Below are 24,082 nucleotides of genomic sequence, written 5' to 3' on the forward strand. Positions count from 1 at the left end.
ACTCTCAATGGGCTACGGGTCCCACACACACTGACTCTCACTGGGGTACAGGTCCCCTACACACTGACTCTCACTGGGGTATGGGTCCCACACTCACAGACTCTCACTGGGGTATGGGTCCAACATACACAGACTTTCACTGGGGTACGGGTCCAACACACTGACTCTCACTGGGGTATGGGTCCCAAACACTGACTCTCGCTGGGTTACGTGTTCCACACACTGACTCTCACTGGGGTATGGGTCCCAAACACTGACTCTCGCTGGGGTACGTGTCCCACACATTGACTCTCACTGGGGTATGTGTCTCACACACTGTCTCTCACTGAGGTACGTTTCCCACACACTGACTCTCACTGGGGTACGGGTCCCACACACACTGACTCTCACTGAGGTAAAGGTCCCACACACACTGACTCTCACTGGGGTATTTGTCCCACACACTGACTCTCACTGGGGTACGTGTCCCACACACTGACTCTCACTGGGGTACGGGTCACACACACAATGGCTCTCACTGGGGTATGTGTCCCACAAACTGACTCTCACTGGGGTACGGGTCCCACACACATTGACTCTCACTGTGGTACGGGACCCGCAAACACTGACTCTCACTGGGTTACGAGTTCTACGCACACTGACGCTCGCTGGGGTATAGTTCCACACACACTGAGTCTCACTGGGGTACAGTTCCACACAAACTGACTCTCATTGGGGTACAGATTCCACACACACTGACTCTCACTGGGGTACGGGTCCCACACACACTGACTCTCACTGCGGTATGGGTCCCACACACACTGACTCTCACTGGGGTATGGGTCCCAGACACAATGACTCTTACTGGGGAATGGGTCCCACACACACTGACTCTCACAGGGGTATGGGTCCCAGACAAAATGACTCTCACTGGGGTAAGGGTTCCAGACACACTGACTTTCACTGGGATAAAGTTTCCACACACACTGACTCTCACTGGGGTACTGGTCCCACACACACTGACTCTCACTGGGGTATGGCTCCTAGACACACTTACTCTCACTGGGGTACGGGTCCCACACACATTGACTCTCACTGTGGTACGGGACCCGCAAACACTGACTCTCACTGGGTTACGAGTTCTACGCACACTGACGCTCGCTGGGGTATAGTTCCACACACACTGAGTCTCACTGGGGTACAGTTCCACACAAACTGACTCTCATTGGGGTACAGATTCCACACACACTGACTCTCACTGGGGTACGGGTCCCACACACACTGACTCTCACTGCGGTATGGGTCCCACACACACTGACTCTCACTGGGGTATGGGTCCCAGACACAATGACTCTTACTGGGGAATGGGTCCCACACACACTGACTCTCACAGGGGTATGGGTCCCAGACAAAATGACTCTCACTGGGGTAAGGGTTCCAGACACACTGACTTTCACTGGGATAAAGTTTCCACACACAGACTCTCACTGGGGTATGGCTCCTAGACACACTGACTCTCACTGGGGTACGGGTCCCACACACATTGACTCTCACTGTGGTACGGGTCCCGCAAACACTGACTCTCACTGGGTTACGAGTTCTACGCGCACTGACTCTCACTGGGGTATAGTTCCACACACACTGACTCTCACTGGGGTACGGGTCCCACACACACTGACTCTCACTGGGGTACAGGTCCCACACACACTGACACTTCGGTGTACGAGTTTCACACACGCTGACTGTCATTAGGGTACGGGCTCCTGACACACTGACTCTCACTGGGGTATGGGTCCCACACACACTGACTCTCACTGGGTTACAGGTCCCACACACACTGACTCTCCTGGGGTATGTGTCCGACACACTGACTCTCACTGGGGTATGTGTCCCACACACTGACTCTCACTGGGGTATGGGTCCCACACACATTGACTCTCACTGGGTTACGGGTCCCACACACATTGACTCTCACTGTGGTACGGGTACCGCAAAAACTGACTCTCACTGGGGTATGGGTCCCACGCACACTGACTCTCACTGGGGTATGGGCCCCACACTCACAGACTCTCACTGGGGTACGGGTCCAACATACACAGACTCTCACTGGGGTACGGGTCCAACACACTGACTCTCACTGGGGTATGGGTCCCACACACTGACTCTCGCCTGGGTACGTGTCCCACACACTGACTCTCACTGGGGTATGGGTCCCACACACTGACTCTCGCTGGGGTACGTGTCCCACACACTGACTCTCACTGGGGTACGGGTCCCACGCACTGCCTCTCACTGAGGTATGTGTCCCACACAGTGACTTTCACTGGGGTATGTGTCCCACACACTGTCTCTCACTGAGGTATGTGTCCCACACACTGACTCCCACTGGGGCACGGGTCCCACACACACTGACTCTCAATGGGGTACGGATTCCACAAACACTGACACTTTGGTGTACGAGTTCCACACACGCTGACTCTCATTAGGATATGGGCTCCAGACACACTGATTCTCACTGGGGTTCGGGTCCCACACACACTGACTCTCACTGGGGTACGGGTCCCACACACACTGACTCTCACTGGGGTATGTGTCCCACACACACTGACTCTCACTGGGGTATGTGTCCCACACACTGACTCTCACTGGGGTACGTGTCCCACACACATTGACTCTCACTGTGGTACGTGTCCCGCAAACACTGACTCTCACTGGGTTACGAGTTCTACGCACACTGACTCTCACTGGGGTATGGGTCCCAGACTCACTGACTTTCACTGGGATACAGTTTCCACACACACTGACTCTCACTGGGGTACGGGTCCCACACACACTGACTCTCACTGGGGTACGGGTCCCACACACAGACTCTCACTGGGGTATGGGTCCCACACACACTGACTCTCACTGGGGTATAGTTCCACACACATACCGAATCTCACTGGGGTACAGTTCCACACCAAGTGACTCTCATTGGGGTACAGATTCCACACACACTGACTCTCACTGGGGTACGGGTCCCACACACACTGACTCTCACTGGGGTACGGGTCCCACACACACTGACTCTCACTGGGGTACAGGTCCCACACACACAGACTCTCACTGGGGTACGGGTCCAACATACTCACTCTCACTGGGGTATGGGTCCCACACACTGACTCTCACTGGGGTAGGTGTCCCACACACTGACTCTCACTGTGGTACGGGTCCCACACACAATGGCTCTCACTGGGGTATGTGTCCCACAAACTGACTCTCACTGGGGTACGGGTCCCACACACATTGACTCTCACTGTGGTACGGGACCCGCAAACACTGACTCTCACTGGGTTACGAGTTCTACGCACACTGACGCTCGCTGGGGTATAGTTCCACACACACTGAGTCTCACTGGGGTACAGTTCCACACAAACTGACTCTCATTGGGGTACAGATTCCACACACACTGACTCTCACTGGGGTACGGGTCCCACACACACTGACTCTCACTGCGGTATGGGTCCCACACACACTGACTCTCACTGGGGTATGGGTCCCAGACACAATGACTCTTACTGGGGAATGGGTCCCACACACACTGACTCTCACAGGGGTATGGGTCCCAGACAAAATGACTCTCACTGGGGTAAGGGTTCCAGACACACTGACTTTCACTGGGATAAAGTTTCCACACACACTGACTCTCACTGGGGTACTGGTCCCACACACACTGACTCTCACTGGGGTATGGCTCCTAGACACACTTACTCTCACTGGGGTACGGGTCCCACACACATTGACTCTCACTGTGGTACGGGACCCGCAAACACTGACTCTCACTGGGTTACGAGTTCTACGCACACTGACGCTCGCTGGGGTATAGTTCCACACACACTGAGTCTCACTGGGGTACAGTTCCACACAAACTGACTCTCATTGGGGTACAGATTCCACACACACTGACTCTCACTGGGGTACGGGTCCCACACACACTGACTCTCACTGCGGTATGGGTCCCACACACACTGACTCTCACTGGGGTATGGGTCCCAGACACAATGACTCTTACTGGGGAATGGGTCCCACACACACTGACTCTCACAGGGGTATGGGTCCCAGACAAAATGACTCTCACTGGGGTAAGGGTTCCAGACACACTGACTTTCACTGGGATAAAGTTTCCACACACAGACTCTCACTGGGGTATGGCTCCTAGACACACTGACTCTCACTGGGGTACGGGTCCCACACACATTGACTCTCACTGTGGTACGGGTCCCGCAAACACTGACTCTCACTGGGTTACGAGTTCTACGCGCACTGACTCTCACTGGGGTAAAGTTCCACACACACTGACTCTCACTGGGGTACGGGTCCCACACACACTGACTCTCACTGGGGTACAGGTCCCACACACACTGACACTTCGGTGTACGAGTTTCACACACGCTGACTGTCATTAGGGTACGGGCTCCTGACACACTGACTCTCACTGGGGTATGGGTCCCACACACACTGACTCTCACTGGGTTACAGGTCCCACACACACTGACTCTCCTGGGGTATGTGTCCGACACACTGACTCTCACTGGGGTATGTGTCCCACACACTGACTCTCACTGGGGTATGGGTCCCACACACATTGACTCTCACTGGGGTACGGGTCCCACACACATTGACTCTCACTGTGGTACGGGTACCGCAAAAACTGACTCTCACTGGGTTACGAGTTCTACGCACACTGACTCTCACTGGGGTACGGGTCCCACACACTGACTCTCACTGGGGTATGGGTCCCACGCACACTGACTCTCACTGGGGTATGGGCCCCACACTCACAGACTCTCACTGGGGTACGGGTCCAACATACACAGACTCTCACTGGGGTACGGGTCCAACACACTGACTCTCACTGGGGTATGGGTCCCACACACTGACTCTCGCCTGGGTACGTGTCCCACACACTGACTCTCACTGGGGTATGGGTCCCACACACTGACTCTCGCTGGGGTACGTGTCCCACACACTGACTCTCACTGGGGTACGGGTCCCACACACTGCCTCTCACTGAGGTATGTGTCCCACACAGTGACTTTCACTGGGGTATGTGTCCCACACACTGTCTCTCACTGAGGTATGTGTCCCACACACTGACTCCCACTGGGGCACGGGTCCCACACACACTGACTCTCAATGGGGTACGGATTCCACAAACACTGACACTTTGGTGTACGAGTTCCACACACGCTGACTCTCATTAGGATATGGGCTCCAGACACACTGACTCTCACTGGGGTTCGGGTCCCACACACACTGACTCTCACTGGGGTACGGGTCCCACACACACTGACTCTCACTGGGGTACAGGTCCCACACACACTGACTCTCACTGGGGTATGTGTCCCACACACTGACTCTCACTGGGGTATGTGTCCCACACACTGACTCTCACCGGGGTACGTGTTCCACACACTGACTCTCACTGGGTTACGGGTCCCACACACACTGACTCACAATGGTGTACGGATTCCACAAACACTGACACTTTGGTGTACGAGTTCCACACACGCTGACTCTCATTAGGGTACGGGCTCCAGACACACTGATTCTCACTGGGGTTCGGGTCCCACGCACACAGACTCTCACTGTGGTACGGGTCCCACACACACTGACTCTCACTGGGGTATGTGTCCCACACACTGACTCTCACTGGGGCATGTGTCCCACACACTGACTCTCACTGGGGTACGTGTCCCACACACATTGACTCTCACTGTGGTACGTGTCCCGCAAACACTGACTCTCACTGGGTTACGAGTTCTACGCACACTGACTCTCACTGGGGTATGGGTCCCACACACACTGACTCTCACTGGGGTACGGGTCCCACACACAGACTCTCACTGGGGTATGGGTCCCACACACACTGACTCTCACTGGGGTATAGTTCCACACACATACCGAATCTCACTGGGGTACAGTTCCACACCAAGTGACTCTCATTGGGGTACAGATTCCACACACACTGACTCTCACTGGGGTACGGGTCCCACACACACTGACTCTCACTGGGGTACGGGTCCCACACACACTGACTCTCACTGGGGTACAGGTCCCACACACACAGACTCTCACTGGGGTAAGGGTCCAACATACTCACTCTCACTGGGGTATGGGTCCCACACACTGACTCTCACTGGGGTAGGTGTCCCACACACTGACTCTCACTGTGGTACGGGTCCCACACACACTAATTCTCACTGGGGTACGGGTCCCACACACACTGACTCTCACTGGGGTACAGGTCCCACACACACTGACTCTCACTGGGGTACGGGTCCCACACACTGACTCTCACTGGGGTATGGGTCCCACACACGCTGACTCTCACTGGGGTATGGGTCCCACTCACACAGACCCTCACTGGGGTACTGGTCCTACACACACAGACTCTCACTGGGGTATGTGTCCCACACACTGACTCTCACTGTGGTACGGGTCCCACACACACTAATTCTCACTGGGGTACGGGTCCCACACACACTGACTCTCACTGGGGTACAGGTCCCACACACACTGACTCTCACTGGGGTACGGGTCCCACACACTGACTCTCACTGGGGTATGGGTCCCACACACACTGACTCTCACTGGGGTATGGGTCCCACACACACTGACTCTCTCTGGGGTATGGGTCCACAAACACTGACTCTCACTGGGATACATTTTCAACACACACTGACTCTCACTGGGATACGGGTCCCATACACACTGACTCTCACTGGGGTACAGGTCCCACACACACTGACTCTCAATGGGACACGGGTCCCATCACACTGACTCTCACTGGGGTACAGGTCCCACACGTACTGACTGTCACTGCGGTACAGTTCCACACACACTGACTCTCACTGGGATACGGGTCCCACACATACTGACTGTCACTGGGGTACATTTCCACACACATTGACTCTTACTGAGTACAGTTCCACACGCACTGACTCTCACTGGGGTACAGGTCCCACACACACTGACTCTCACTGGGGTACGGGTCCCACACACACTGATTCTCACTGGGGTATGGCTCCTAGACACACTGACTCTCACTGGGGTATGGGTCCCACACACATTGACTCTCATTGTGGTACGGGTCCAGCACACACTGACTCTCACTGGGATACGAGTTCTACGCACACTGACTCTCACTGGGGTATAGTTCCACACAAACTGACTCTCACTGGGGTATGGGTGCCACACACACTGACTTTCACTGGGGTATGGGTCCCAGACACAATGACTCTCACTGGGTTATGGGTCCCAGACACACTGACTTTCACTGGGATACAGTTTCCACACACACTGACTCTCACTGGGGTACAGGTCCCACACACTCTGACTCTCACTGGGATACGGGTCCCACACAAACTGACTCTCACTGGGGTATAGTTCCTCACACAAACTGACTCTCACTGGGGTATAGTTCCACACACACACTGACTCTCACTAGGGTACAGTTCCACGCACAATAACTCTCAATCGGGTACGGGTTCCACAAACACTGACACTTTGGTGTACGAGTACCACACACACTGACTTTCATTAGGGTACGGGTTCCACACACACTTACTCTCACTGGGGTACGGGTTCCACACATACTCACATTCACCTGGGTACAGTTCCACACACACTGACTCTCATTGGGGTACAGATTCCACACACACTGAAACTCACTGGGGTACGGGTCCCACACACACTGACTCTCACTGGGGTACGGGTCCCACACACAGACTCTCACTGGGGTATGGGTCCCACACACACTGACTCTCACTGGGCTATGGGCCCCACACTCACAGACTCTCACTGGGGTACGGGTCCAACATAAACAGACTCTCACTGGGGTACGGGTCCAACACACTGACTCTCACTGGGGTATGGGTCCCACACACTGACTCTCGCCTGGGTACGTGTCCCACACACTGACTCTCACTGGGGAATGGGTCCCACACACTGACTCTCGCTGGGGTACGTGTCCCACACACTGACTCTCACTGGGGTACGGGTCCCACACACTGCCTCTCACTGAGGTATGTGTCCCACACAGTGACTTTCACTGGGGTATGTGTCCCACACACTGTCTCTCACTGAGGTATGTGTCCCACACACCGACTCCCACTGGGGCACGGGTCCCACACACACTGACACTTTGGTGTACGAGTTCCACACACGCTGACTCTCATTAGGGCATGGGCTCCAGACACACTGACTCTCACTGGGGTTCGGGTCCCACGCACACTGACTCTCACTGGGGTACGGGTCCCACACACACTGACTCTCACTGGGGTATGGCTCCTAGACACACTGACTCTCACTGGGGTATAGTTCCACACAAATTTACTCTCACTGGGGTATGGGTCCCACACACACTGACTTTCACTGGGGTATGGGTCCCAGCCACAATGACTCTCACTGGGGTATGGGTCCCAGACACACTGACTTTCACTGGGATACAGTTTCCACACACACTGACTCTCAATGGGACACGGGTCCCATCACACTGACTCTCACTGGGGTACAGGTCCCACACGTACTGACTGTCACTGCGGTACAGTTCCACACACACTGACTCTCACTGGGATACGGGTCCCACACATACTGACTCTCACTGGGGTATGGGTCCCACACACGGAGTCTCACTGGGGTACGTGTCCCACACACTGACTCTCACTGGGGTATGGGTCCCACACACACTAACTCTCACTGGGGTATGGGTCCCACACTCACAGACTCTCACTTGGGTACGGGTCCAACATACACAGACTCTCAATGGGGTACGGGTCCTACACACTGACTCTCACTGGGGTATGGGTCCCACACACTGACTCTCGCCGGGGTACGTATGCCACACACTGACTCTCACTGGATTATGGGTCCCACACACTGACTCTCGCTGGGGTACGTGTCCCACACACTGACTCTCACTGGGGTCCGTGTCCCACAGACGTACTCTCACTGGGGTACGTGTCCCACACATTGACTCTCACTGGGGTATGGGTCCCACTCACACAGACCCTCACTGGGGTACTGGTCCTACACACACAGACTCTCACTGGGGTAGGTGTCCCACACACTGACTCTCACTGGGGTATGGGTCCCACACACACTGACTCTCACTGGGCTATGGGCCCCACACTCACAGACTCTCAACGGGGTACGGGTCCCACACACACTGACTCTCACTGGGGTACAGGTCCCACACACACAGAATCTCACTGGGGTACGGGTCCAACATACTGACTCTCACTGGGGTATGGGTCCCACACACTGACTCTCACTGGGTTACGTGTCCCACACACTGACTCTCACTGGGTTACGGGTCCCACACACACTGACTCACAATGGGGTACGGATTCCACAAACACTGACACTTTGGTGTACGAGTTCCACACACGCTGACTCTCATTAGGGTACGGGCTCCAGACACACTGATTCTCACTGGGGTTCGGGTCCCACGCACACAGACTCTCACTGGGGTACGGGTCCCACACACACTGACTCTCACTTGGGTATGTGTCCCACACACTGACTCTCACTGGGGCATGTGTCCCACACACTGACTCTCACTGGGGTACGTGTCCCACACACTGACTCTCACTGGGGTACGGGTCCCACACACATTGTCTCTCACTGGGGTATGTGTCCCATACACTGACTCCCACTGGGGTACGGGTCCCACACACATCGACTCTCACTGGGGTACGGGTCCCACACACATTGACTCTCACTGTGGTACGTGTCCCGCAAACACTGACTCTCACTGGGTTACGAGTTCTACGCACACTGACTCTCACTGGGGTATGGGTCCCAGACACACTGACTTTCACTGGGATACAGTTTCCACACAAACTGACTCTCACTGGGGTACAGGTCCCACACACTCTGACTCTCACTGGGATACGGGTCCCACACAAACAGACTCTCACTGGGGTATAGTTCCACACACATACCGACTCTCAATGGGGTACAGTTCCACACAAACTGACACTCATTGGGGTACAGATTCCACACACACTGACTCTCACTGGGGTACGGGTCCCACACACACTGACTCTCACTGGGGTACGTGTCCCACACACACTGACTCTCACTGGGGTACAGGTCCCACACACACAGACACTCACTGGGGTACGGGTCCAACATACTGACTCTCACTGGGGTATGGGTCCCACACACTGACTCTCACTGGGTTACGTGTCCCACAAACTGAATCTCACTGGGGTAGGTGTCCCACACACTGACTCTCACTAGGGTACGGGTCCCAACACACTGACTCTCACTGGGGTACGGGTCCCACACACTGACTCTCACTGGGGTATGGGTCCCACACACACTGACTCTCACTGGTGTATGGGTCCCACTCACACAGACCCTCACTGGGGTACTGGTCCTACACACAAAGACTCTCACTGGGGTACGGGACCAATACAATGACTCTCACTGGGGTATGGGTCCAACACATTGACTCTCACTGGGGTATGGGTCCACACACTGACTCTCACTGGGGTACGGGTCCCACACACACTGATTCTCACTGGGGTACAGGTCCCACACACACTGACTCTCACTGGGGTACGGGTCCCACACACTGACTCTCAATGTGGTACGGGTCACACAAACACTGACTCTCACTGGGATACGGATTTAACACACACTGACTCTCACTGGGGTACAGGTCCCACAAAAAGTGACTCTCACTGGGTTATGGGTCCCACACACACTGACTCTCACTGGGGTACAGGTCCCACACACACTGACTCTCAATGGGGCACGGGTCCCATCACACTGACTCTCTCCGGGTGACAGTTCCACACACATTGACTCTCACTGAGTACAATTCCACACACACTGACTCTCACTGGGGTACAGGTCCCACACATACAGACTTTCACTGGGGTACGGGTCCCACACAAACTGACTCTCTCTGGGGTATGGGTCCACAAACACTGACTCTCACTGGGATACATTTTCAACACACACTGACTCTCACTGGGATACGGGTCCCATACACACTGACTCTCACTGGGGTACAGGTCCCACACACACAGACTCTCACTGGGGTACGGGTCCAACATACTGACTCTCACTGGGGTATGGGTCCCACACACTGACTCTCACTGGGTTACGTGTCCCACAAACTGAATCTCACTGGGGTAGGTGTCCCACACACTGACTCTCACTAGGGTACGGGTCCCAACACACTGACTCTCACTGGGGTACGGGTCCCACACACTGACTCTCACTGGGGTATGGGTCCCACACACACTGACTCTCACTGGTGTATGGGTCCCACTCACACAGACCCTCACTGGGGTACTGGTCCTACACACAAAGACTCTCACTGGGGTACGGGACCAATACAATGACTCTCACTGGGGTATGGGTCCAACACACTGACTCTCACTGGGGTATGCGTCCACACACTGACTCTCACTGGGGTACGTATCCCACACACTGACTCTCACTGGGGTACGGGTCCCACACACACTGATTCTCACTGGGGTACAGGTCCCACACACACTGACTCTCACTGGGGTACGGGTCCCACACACTGACTCTCAATGTGGTACGGGTCACACAAACACTGACTCTCACTGGGATACGGATTTAACACACACTGACTCTCACTGGGGTACAGGTCCCACAAAAAGTGACTCTCACTGGTATATGGGTCCCACACACACTGACTCTCACTGGGGTACAGGTCCCACACACACTGACTCTCAATGGGGCACGGGTCCCATCACACTGACTCTCTCCGGGTGACAGTTCCACACACATTGACTCTCACTGAGTACAATTCCACACACACTGACTCTCACTGGGGTACAGGTCCCACACATACAGACTTTCACTGGGGTACGGGTCCCACACAAACTGACTCTCTCTGGGGTATGGGTCCACAAACACTGACTCTCACTGGGATACATTTTCAACACACACTGACTCTCACTGGGATACGGGTCCCATACACACTGACTCTCACTGGGGTACGGGTCCCACACGCACTGACTCTCAATGGGACACGGGTCCCATCACACTGACTCTCACTGGGGTACAGGTCCCACACGTACTGACTGTCACTGCGGTACAGTTCCACACACACTGTCTCTCACTGGGATATGGGTCCCACACATACTGACTGTCACTGGGGTACATTTCCACACACATTGACTCTTACTGAGTACAGTTCCACACACACTGACTCTCACTGGGGTACAGGTCTCACACACACTGACTCTCACTGGGGTACGGGTCCCACACACACTGATTCTCACTGGGGTATGGCTCCTAGACACACTGACTCTCACTGGGGTATGGGTCCGACACACATTGACTCTCCCTGTGGTACGGGTCCAGCACACACTGACTCTCACTGGGATACGAGTTCTACGTACACTGACTCTCACTGGGGTATAGTTCCACACAAACTGACTCTCACTGGGGTATGGGTCCCACACACACTGAATTTCACTGGGATATGGGTCCCAGACACAATGACTCTCACTGAGGTATGGGTCCCAGACACACTGACTTTCACTGGGATACAGTTTCCACACACACTGACTCTCACTGGGATACAAGTCCCACACAAACTGACTCTCACGGGGATACGGGTCCCACACAAACAGACTCTCACTGGGGTATAGTTCCACACACATACCGACTCTCACTGGGGTACAGTTCCACACAAACTGACACTCATTGGGGTACAGATTCCACACACACTGACTCTCACTGGGGTACGGGTCCCACACACACTGACTCTCACTGGGGTACGGGTCCCACACACACTGACTCTCACTGGGGTATAGGTCCCACACACACAGAATCTCACTGGGGTACGGGTCCAACATACTGACTCTCACTGGGGTATGGGTCCCACACACTGACTCTCACTGGGTTACGTGTCCCACACACTGACTCTCACTGGGGTAGGTATCCCACACACTGACTCTCACTAGGGTACGGGTCCCAACACACTGACTCGCACTGGGGTACGGGTCCCACACACTGACTCTCACTGGGGTATGGGTCCCACACACACTGACTCTCACTGGTGTATGGGTCCCACTCACACAGACCCTCACTGGGGTACTGGTCCTACACACAAAGACTCTCACTGGGGTACGGGACCAATACAATGACTCTCACTGGGGTATGGGTCCAACACACTGACTCTCACTGGGGTATGGGTCCACACACTGACTCTCACTTGGGTACGTATCCCACACACTGACTCTCACTGGGGTACGGGTCCCACACACACTGATTCTCACTGGGGTACAGGTCCCACACACACTGACTCTCACTGGGGTACGGGTCCCACACACTGACTCTCAATGTGGTACGGGTCACACAAACACTGACACTCACTGGGATACGGATTTAACACACACTGACTCTCACTGGGGTACAGGTCCCACAAGAAGTGACTCTCACTGGGTTATGGGTCCCATCACACTGACTCTCCGGGTTACAGTTCCACACACATTGACTCTCACTGAGTACAATTCCACACACACTGACTCTCACTGGGGTACAGGTCCCACACATACTGACTTTCACTGGGGTACGGGTCCCACACAAACTGAGTCTCTCTGGGGTATGGGTCCACAAACACTGACTCTCACTGGGATACATTTTCAACACACACTGACTCTCACTGGGATACGGGTCCCATACACACTGACTCTCACTGGGGTACGGGTCCCACACGCACTGACTCTCAATGGGACACGGGTCCCATCACACTGACTCTCACTGGGGTACAGGTCCCACACGTACTGACTGTCACTGCGGTACAGTTCCACACACACTGTCTCTCACTGGGATATGGGTCCCACACATATTGACTGTCACTGGGGTACATTTCCACACACATTGACTCTTACTGAGTACAGTTCCACACACACTGACTCTCACTGGGGTACAGGTCCCACACACACTGACTCTCACTGGGGTACGGGTCCCACACACACTGATTCTCACTGGGGTATGGCTCCTAGACACACTGACTCTCACTGGGGTATGGGTCCAACACACATTGACTCTCACTGTGGTACGGGTCCAGCACACACTGACTCTCACTGGGATACGAGTTCTACGCACACTGACTCTCACTGGGGTATAGTTCCACACAAACTGACTCTCACTGGGGTATGGGTCCCACACACACTGACTTTCACTGGGGTATGGGTCCCAGACACAATGACTCTCACTGGGGTATGGGTCCCAGACACACTAACTTTCACTGGGATACAGTTTCCACATACACTGACTCTCACTGGGATACAGGTCCCACACACTCTGACTCTCACTGGGATACGGGTCCCACACAAACTGACTCTCACTGGGGTATAGTTCCTCACACAAACTGACTCTCACTGGGGTATAGTTCCACACACACACTGACTCTCACTAGGGTACAGTTCCACGCACACTAACTCTCAATCGGGCACGGGTTCCACAAACACTGACACTTTGTTGTACGAGTTCCACACACACTGACTTTCATTAGGGTACGGGTTCCACACACACTTACTCTCACTGGGGTACGGGTTCCACACATACTCACATTCACCTGGGTACAGTTCCACACACACTGACTCTCATTGGGGTACAGATTCCACACACACTGACTCTCACTGGGGTACGGGTCCCACACACACTGACTCTCACTGGGGTACGGGTCCCACACACTGACTCTCACTGGGGTATGGGTCCCACACACACTGACTCTCACTGGGGTATGGGCCCCACACTCACAGACTCTCACTGGGGTACGGGTCCAACATACACAGACTCTCACTGGGGTACGGGTCCAACACACTGACTCTCACTGGGGTATGGGTCCCACACACTGACTCTCGCTGGGGTACGTGTCCCACACACTGACTCTCACTGGGGTATGGGTCCCACACACTGACTCTCGCTGGGGTACGTGTCCCACACACTGACACTCACTGCGGTACGTGTCCCACACACTGACTCTCACTGGGGTACGTGTCCCACACATTGACTCTCACTGGGGTACGGGTCCCACACGCACTGACTCTCACTGGGGTACGGGTCCCACACACTGCCTCTCACTGAGGTATGTGTCCCACACAGTGACTCTCAGTGGGGTATGTGTCCCACACACTGACTCTCACTGAGGTATGTGTCCCACACACTGACTCTCACTGGGGTACGGGTCCCACACAAACTGACTCTCTCTGGGGTATGGGTCCACAAACACTGACTCTCACTGGGATACATTTTCAACACACACTGACTCTCACTGGGATACGGGTCCCATACACACTGACTCTCACTGGGGTACGGGTCCCACACGCACTGACTCTCAATGGGACACGGGTCCCATCACACTGACTCTCACTGGGGTACAGGTCCCACACGTACTGACTGTCACTGCGGTACAGTTCCACACACACTGTCTCTCACTGGGATATGGGTCCCACACATACTGACTGTCACTGGGGTACATTTCCAAACACATTGACTCTTACTGAGTACAGTTCCACACACACTGACTCTCACTGGGGTACAGGTCCCACACACACTGACTCTCACTGGGGTACGGGTCCCACACACACTGATTCTCACTGGGGTATGGCTCCTAGACACACTGACTCTCACTGGGGTACGGGTCCCACACACATTGTCTCTCACTGGGGTATGTGTCCCATACACTGACTCTCACTGGGGTACGGGTCCCACACACATCGACTCTCACTGGGGTACGGGTCCCACACACATTGACTCTCACTGTGGTACGTGTCCCGCAAACACTGACTCTCACTGGGTTACGAGTTCTACGCACACTGACTCTCACTGGGTTATGGGTCCCAGACACACTGACTTTCACTGGGATACAGTTTCCACACACACTGACTCTCACTGGGGTACAGGTCCCACACACTGACTCTTGCTGGGGTACGTGTCCCACACACTGACTCTCACTGGGGTATGGGTCCCACACACTGACTCTCGCTGGGGTACGTTTCCCACACACTGACTCTCACTGCGGTACGTGTCCCACACACTGACACTCACTGGGGTACGTGTCCCACACATTGACTCTCACTGGGGTACGGGTCCCACACACTGCCTCTCACTGAGGTATGTGTCCCACACAGTGACTCTCACTGGGGTATGTGTCCCACACACAGTCTCTCACTGAGGTATATGTCCCACACACTGACTCTCACTGGGGTACGGGTCCCACACACACTGACTCTCAATGGGGTACAGATTCCACAAACACTGACACTTTGGTGTACGAGTTCCACACACGCTGACTCTCATTAGGGTATGGGCTCCAGACACACTGACTCTCACTGGGGTTCGGGTCCCACGCACACTGACTCTCACTTGGGTACGGGTCCCACACACACTGACTCTCACTGGGGTACAGGTCCCACATACACTGACTCTCACTGGGGTATGTGTCCCACACACTGACTCTCAATGGGGTATGTGTCCCACACACTGACTCTCACTGGGTACGTGTCCCACACACTGACTCTCACTGGGTTACGGTTCCCACACACACTGACTCACAATGGGGTACGGATTCCACAAACACTGACACTTTGGTGTACGAGTTCCACACACGCTGACTCTCATTAGGGTACGGGCTCCAGACACACTGATTCTCACTGGGGTTCGGGTCCCACGCACACTGACTCTCACTGGGGTACGGGTCCCACACACACTGACTCTCACTGGGGTACAGGTCCCACACACACTGACTCTCACTGGGGTATGTGTCCCACACACTGACTCTCACTGGGGTATGTGTCCCACACACTGACTCTCACTGGGGTACGTGTCCCACACACTGACTCTCACTGGGGTACGGGTCCCACACACATTGTCTCTCACTGGGGTATGTGTCCCATACACTGACTCTCACTGGGGTACGGGTCCCACACACTGCCTCTCACTGAGGTATGTGTCCCACACAGTGACTCTCAGTGGGGTATGTGTCCCACACACTGACTCTCACTGAGTTATGTGTCCCACACACTGACTCTCACTGGGGTACGGGTCCCACACAAACTGACTCTCTCTGGGGTATGGGTCCACAAACACTGACTCTCACTGGGATACATTTTCAACACACACTGACTCTCACTGGGATACGGGTCCCATACACACTGACTCTCACTGGGGTACGGGTCCCACACGCACTGACTCTCAATGGGACACGGGTCCCATCACACTGACTCTCACTGGGGTACAGGTCCCACACGTACTGACTGTCACTGCGGTACAGTTCCACACACACTGTCTCTCACTGGGGTATGGGTCCCACACATACTGACTGTCACTGGGGTACATTTCCACACACATTGACTCTTACTGAGTACAGTTCCACACACACTGACTCTCACTGGGGTACAGGTCCCACACACACTGATTCTCACTGGGGTACGGGTCCCACACACACTGATTCTCACTGGGGTATGGCTCCTAGACACACTGACTCTCACTGGGGTATGGGTCCAACACACATTGACTCTCACTGTGGTACGGGTCCAGCACACACTGACTCTCACTGGGATACGAGTTCTACGCACACTGACTCTCACTGGGGTGTAGTTCCACACAAACTGACTCTCACTGTGGTATGGGTCCCACACACACTGACTTTCACTGGGGTATGGGTCCCAGACACAATGACTCTCACTGGGGTATGGGTCCCAGACACACTGACTTTCACTGGGATACAGTTTCCACACACACTGACTCTCACTGGGATACAGGTCCCACACACTCTGACTCTCACTGGGATACGGGTCCCACACAAACTGACTCTCACTGGGGTATAGTTCCTCACACAAACTGACTCTCACTGGGGTATAGTTCCACACACACACTGACTCTCACTAGGGTACAGTTCCACGCACACTAACTCTTAATCGGGTACGGGTTCCACAAACACTGACACTTTGTTGTACGAGTTCCACACACACTGAATTTCATTAGGGTACGGGTTCCACACACACTTACTCTCACTGGGGTACGGGTTCCACACATACTCACATTCACCTGGGTACAGTTCCACACACATTGACTCTCATTGGGGTACAGATTCCACACACACTGACTCTCACTGGGGTACGGGTCCCACACACACTGACTCTCACTGGGGTACGGGTCCCACACACTGACTCTCACTGGGGTATGGGTCCCACACACACTGGCTCTCACTGGGGTATGGGCCCCACACTCACAGACTCTCACTGGGGTACGGGTCCAACATACACAGACTCTCACTGGGGTACGGGTCCAACACACTGACTCTCACTGGGGTATGGGTCCCACACACTGACTCTCGCTGGGGTACGTGTCCCACACACTGACTCTCACTGCGGTACGTGTCCCACACACTGACTCTCACTGGGGTACGTGTCCCACACATTGACTCTCACTGGGGTACGGGTCCCACACGCACTGACTCTCACTGGGGTACGGGTCCCACACACTGCCTCTCACTGAGGTATGTGTCCCACACAGTGACTCTCAGTGGGGTATGTGTCCCACACACTGACTCTCACTGAGGTATGTGTCCCACACACTGACTCTCACTGGGGTACGGGTCCCACACACACTGACTCTCAATGGGGTACGGATTCCACAAACACTGACACTTTGGTGTACGAGTTCCACACACGCTGACTCTCATTAGGGTATGGGCTCCAGACACACTGACTCTCACTGGGGTTCGGGTCCCACGCACACTGACTCTCACTTGGGTACGGGTCCCACACACACTGACTCTCACTGGGGTACAGGTCCCACACACACTGACTCTCACTGGGGTATGTATCCCACACAGTGACTCTCACTGGGGTATGTGTCCCACACACTGACTCTCACTGGGGTACGTGTCCCACACACTGACTCTCACTGGGGTACGTGTCCCACACACTGACTCTCACTGGGTTACGGTTCCCACACACACTGACTCACAATGGGGTACGGATCCACAAACACTGACACTTTGGTGTACGAGTTCCACACACGCTGACTCTCATTAGGGTACGGGCTCCAGACACACTGATTCTCACTGGGGTTCGGGTCCCACGCACACAGACTCTCACTGGGGTACGGGTCCCACACACACTGACTCTCACTGGGGTACAGGTCCCACACACACTGACTCTCACTGGGGTATGTGTCCCACACACTGACTCTCACTGGGGTATGTATCCCACACACTGACTCCCACTGGGGTACGTGTCCCACACACTGACTCTCACTGGGGTACAGGTCTACGCACACTGACTCTCACTGGGGTATGGGTCCCAGACACACAGACTTTCACTGGGATACAGTTTCCACACACACTGACTCTCACTGGGGTACAGGTCCCACACACTCTGACTCTCACTGGGATACGGGTCCCACACAAACTGACTCTCACTGGGGTATAGTTCCACACACATACCGAATCTCACTGGGGTACAGTTCCACACAAACTGACTCTCATTGGGGTACAGATTCCACACACACTGACTCTCACTGGGCTACGGGTCCCACACATACTGTCTCTCACTGGGGTACAGGTCCCACACACTGACTCTCACTGGGGTATGGGTCCCACACACACTTACTCTCACTGGGGTATGGGTCCAACATACACAGACTCTCACTGGGGTACGGGTCCAACACACTGACTCTCACTGGGGTATGGGTCCCACACACTGACTCTCGCTGGGGCACGTGTCCCACACACTGACTCTCACTGGGGTACGGGTCCCACACACTGACTCTCGCTGGGGTACGTGTCCCACACACTGACTCTCACTGGGGTACGTGTCCCACACACACTGACTCTCACTGGGGTATAGTTCCACACACATACCGAATCTCACTGGGGTACAGTTCCACACAAACTGACTCTCATTGGGGTACAGATTCCACACACACTGACTCTCACTGGGGTACGGGTCCCACACACACTGACTCTCACTAGGGTACGGGTCCCACACACACTGACTCTCACTGGGGTACAGGTCCCACACACACAGACTCTCACTGGGGTACGGGTCCAACATACTCACTCTCACTGGGGTATGGGTCCCACACACTGACCCTCACTGTGGTACGGGTCCCACACACACTAATTCTCACTGGGGTACGGGTCCCACACACACTGACTCTCACTGGGGTACAGGTCCCACACACACTGATTCTCACTGGGGTACGGGTCCCACACACTGACTCTCACTGGGGAATGGGTCCCACACACACTGACTCTCACTGGGGTATGGGTCCCACTCACACAGACCCTCACTGGGGTACTGGTCCTGCACACACAGACTCTCACTGGGGTAGGTGTCCCACACACTGACTCTCACTGTGGTACGGGTCCCACACACACTAATTCTCAATGGGGTACGGGTCCCACACACACTGACTCTCACTGGGGTACAGGTCCCACACACACTGACTCTCACTGGGGTACGGGTCCCACACACTGACTCTCACTGGGGTATGGGTCCCACACACACTGACTCTCACTGGGGTATGGGTCCCACTCACACAGACCCTCACTGGGGTACTGGTCCTACACACAAAGACTCTCACTGGGGTACGGGACCAACACACTGACTCTCACTTGGGTATGGGTCCCACACACTGACTCTCACTGGGGTATGGGTCCACAAACTGACTCTCACTGGGGTACGTATCCCACACACTGACTCTCACTGGGGTACGGGTCCCACACACACTGATTCTCACTGGGGTAAAGGTCCCACACACACTGACTCTCACTGGGATACGGATTTAACACACACTGACTCTCACTGGGGTACAGGTCCCACAAAAAGTGACTCTCACTGGGGTATGGGTCCCACACACACTGACTCTCACTGGGGTACAGGTCCCACACACACTGACTCTCAATGGGGCACGGGTCCCATCACACTGACTCTCTCCGGGTTACAGTTCCACACACATTGACTCTCACTGAGTACAATTCCACACACACTGACTCTCACTGGGGTACAGGTCCCACACATACTGACTTTCACTGGGGTACGGGTCCCACACAAACTGACTCTCTCTGGGGTATGGGTCCCACACACTGGCTCTCACTGGGGTACGTGTTCCACACACTGACTCTCACTGGGGTACGGGTCCCACACACATTGTCTCTCACTGGGGTATGTGTCCCATACACTGACTCTCACTGGGGTACGGGTCCCACACACATCGACTCTCACTGGGGTACGGGTCCCACACACATTGACTCTCACTGTGGTACGTGTCCCGCAAACACTGACTCTCACTGGGTTACGAGTTCTACGCACACTGACTCTCACTGGGTTATGGGTCCCAGACACACTGACTTTCACTGGGATACAGTTTCCACACACACTGACTCTCACTGGGGTACAGGTCCCACACACTGACTCTTGCTGGGGTACGTGTCCCACACACTGACTCTCACTGGGGTATGGGTCCCACACACTGACTCTCGCTGGGGTACGTTTCCCACACACTGACTCTCACTGCGGTACGTGTCCCACACACTGACACTCACTGGGGTACGTGTCCCACACATTGACTCTCACTGGGGTACGGGTCCCACACACTGCCTCTCACTGAGGTATGTGTCCCACACAGTGACTCTCACTGGGGTATGTGTCCCACACACAGTCTCTCACTGAGGTATGTGTCCCACACACTGACTCTCACTGGGGTACGGGTCCCACACACACTGACTCTCAATGGGGTACAGATTCCACAAACACTGTCACTTTGGTGTACGAGTTCCACACACGCTGACTCTCATTAGGGTATGGGCTCCAGACACACTGACTCTCACTGGGGTTCGGGTCCCACGCACACTGACTCTCACTTGGGTACGGGTCCCACACACACTGACTCTCACTGGGGTACAGGTCCCACATACACTGACTCTCACTGGGGTATGTGTCCCACACACTGACTCTCAATGGGGTATGTGTCCCACACACTGACTCTCACTGGGTACGTGTCCCACACACTGACTCTCACTGGGTTACGGTTCCCACACACACTGACTCACAATGGGGTACGGATTCCACAAACACTGACACTTTGGTGTACGAGTTCCACACACGCTGACTCTCATTAGGGTACGGGCTCCAGACACACTGATTCTCACTGGGGTTCGGGTCCCACGCACACTGACTCTCACTGGGGTACGGGTCCCACACACACTGACTCTCACTGGGGTACAGGTCCCACACACACTGACTCTCACTGGGGTATGTGTCCCACACACTGACTCTCACTGGGGTATGTGTCCCACACACTGACTCTCACTGGGGTACGTGTCCCACACACTGACTCTCACTGGGGTACGGGTCCCACACACATTGTCTCTCACTGGGGTATGTGTCCCATACACTGACTCTCACTGGGGTACGGGTCCCACACACATCGACTCTCACTGGGGTACGGGTCCCACACACATTGACTCTCACTGTGGTACGGGTCCCGCAAACACTGACTCTCACTGGGTTACGAGTTCTACGCACACAGACTCTCACTGGGGTATGGGTCCCAGACACACTGACTTTCACTGGGATACAGTTTCCACACACACTGACTCTCACTGGGGTACAGGTCCCACACACTCTGACTCTCACTGGGATACGGGTCCCACACAAACTGACTCTCACTGGGGTATAGTTCCACACACATACCGACTCTCACTGGGGTACTGTTCCACAAAAACTGACTCTCATTGGGGTACAGATTCCACACACACTGACTCTCACTGGGGTACGGGTCCCACACACACTGACTCTCACTGGGGTACGGGTCCCACACACACTGACTCTCACTGGGGTACAGGTCCCACACACACAGACTCTCACTGGGGTACGCATCCAACATACTGACTCTCACTGGGGTATGGGTCCCACACACTGACTCTCACTGGGTTACGTGTCCCACACACTGACTCGCACTGGGGTAGGTGTCCCACACACTGACTCTCACTGTGGTATGGGTCCCACACACACTAATTCTCACTGGGGTACGGGTCCCACACACACTGACTCTCACTGGGGTACAGGTCCCACACACACTGATTCTCACTGGGGTACGGGTCCCACACACTGATTTTCACTGGGGTATGGGTCCCAAACACACTGACTCTCACTGGGGTATGGGACCCACTCACACAGACCCTCACTGGGGTACTGGTCCTACACACACAGACTCTCACTGGAGTACGGGACCAACACACTGACTCTCACTGGGGTATGGGTCCACACACTGACTCTCACTGTGGTACGTATCCCACACACTGACTCTCACTGGGGTACGGGTCCCACACACACTGATTCTCACTGGGGTACAGGTCCCACACACACTGACTCTCAATGTGGTACGGGTCACACAAACACTGACTCTCACTGGGATACGGATTTAACACACACTGACTCTCACTGGGGTACAGGTCCCACAAAAAGTGACTCTCACTGGGGTATGGGTCCCACACACACTGACTCTCACTGGGGTACAGGTCCCACACACACTGACTCTCAATGGGGCACGGGTCCCATCACACTGACTCTCTCCGGGTTACAGTTCCACACACATTGACTCTCAATGGGGTACAGGTCCCACACAAACTGACTCTCTCTGGGGTATGGGTCCACAAACACTGACTCTCACTGGGATACATTTTCAACACACACTGACTCTCACTAGGATACGGGTCCCATACACACTGACTCTCACTGGGGTACGGGTCCCACACACACTGACTCTCAATGGGACACGGGTCCCATCACACTGACTCTCACTGGGGTACAGGTCCCACACGTACTGACTGTCACTGCGGTACAGTTCCACACACACTGACTCTCACTGGGATACAGGTCCCACACATACTGACTGTCACTGGGGTACATTTCCACACACATTGACTCTTACTGAGTACAGTTCCACACACACTGACTCTCACTGGGGTACAGGTCCCACACACACTGACTCTCACTGGGGTACGGGTCCCACACACACTGATTCTCACTGGGGTATGGCTCCT

This window comes from Carcharodon carcharias, chromosome 8 (genome assembly GCF_017639515.1).
Source record: "Carcharodon carcharias isolate sCarCar2 chromosome 8, sCarCar2.pri, whole genome shotgun sequence".
NCBI lineage: Eukaryota > Metazoa > Chordata > Chondrichthyes > Lamniformes > Lamnidae > Carcharodon > Carcharodon carcharias.